General features: G+C 46.6%; 1 pseudogene; it reads right to left on the bottom strand.

Moving 5' to 3' along the window:
• Positions 1–4: 4 nt before the first annotated feature.
• Positions 5–766, bottom strand: LOC115284964 (annotated as a pseudogene).
• Positions 767–771: the final 5 nt, after the last annotated feature.

Raw genomic sequence — 771 nt, forward strand, 5'->3', positions numbered from 1 at the left:
CTGCCTGATAATCACTATCACTAATTTCAGACCCATTTGTTCCTGTTCCTTGGCTTCCATTGTGAATGACAGGTTCTGTGGGAGCAGCACAGTATTTCGGATCATACACTTGCCGCCCAAGCCCATACACACTCATTCCTTTCTGGGAAGCAACTTTGTTGGTTCCCATCTGTAGAGAAATCGTCGAGTTGTCCACTGGGTGTAATGTTAGCTTCTGATCGTAGATGTCTCTTCTGGTCCCTGGAGCTAACATCCCCGCCTGGCTGGCCCCTTTGTTGGTGCCCATCTGCAGACTGATTGTGGTCTGGTCAAAAGGCTTGTCAGTTTGCATTTGGGGATCATAAAGGTGCCTCCTGGTCCTGTAGGCCGTCATACCTGCCCGGCTGGCGCACTTGTTGGTTCCCATCTGCAAACCAACTACACTTTGGCCAGCTTTTAATTTTCCTTCATCAAAACGTCTTGTTTGTTTCTCTGCATACTTCACTCCAATGTCAATGGTTGTATGGAATCCTTTTGTTTTAGCCAGACCTGCCAGTGCCACCAGCGTAGTCTGAACCTGGGTCATGTTTCCCTTCTCAAAAAGGTCGTTTGCTTCAAATATGTCATGTGGCTTCATGCCATAAGCTTGAATAGCCTTAATAAAGTTGCCAATGTTCTCCAACTGAGGCCAGTTTAAAGAGAACTCATTAACCTTCTTCACTGAGCCTGGCTGTAGCTTGTTTATGAGTTCGCAGCAGATTATGACATCTTTTAAGCCCAGCTGAAAGTTGG

The sequence above is a fragment of the Suricata suricatta genome, unplaced genomic scaffold (assembly GCF_006229205.1).
Source record: "Suricata suricatta isolate VVHF042 unplaced genomic scaffold, meerkat_22Aug2017_6uvM2_HiC HiC_scaffold_28259, whole genome shotgun sequence".
NCBI classification, from domain to species: Eukaryota; Metazoa; Chordata; class Mammalia; order Carnivora; family Herpestidae; genus Suricata; species Suricata suricatta.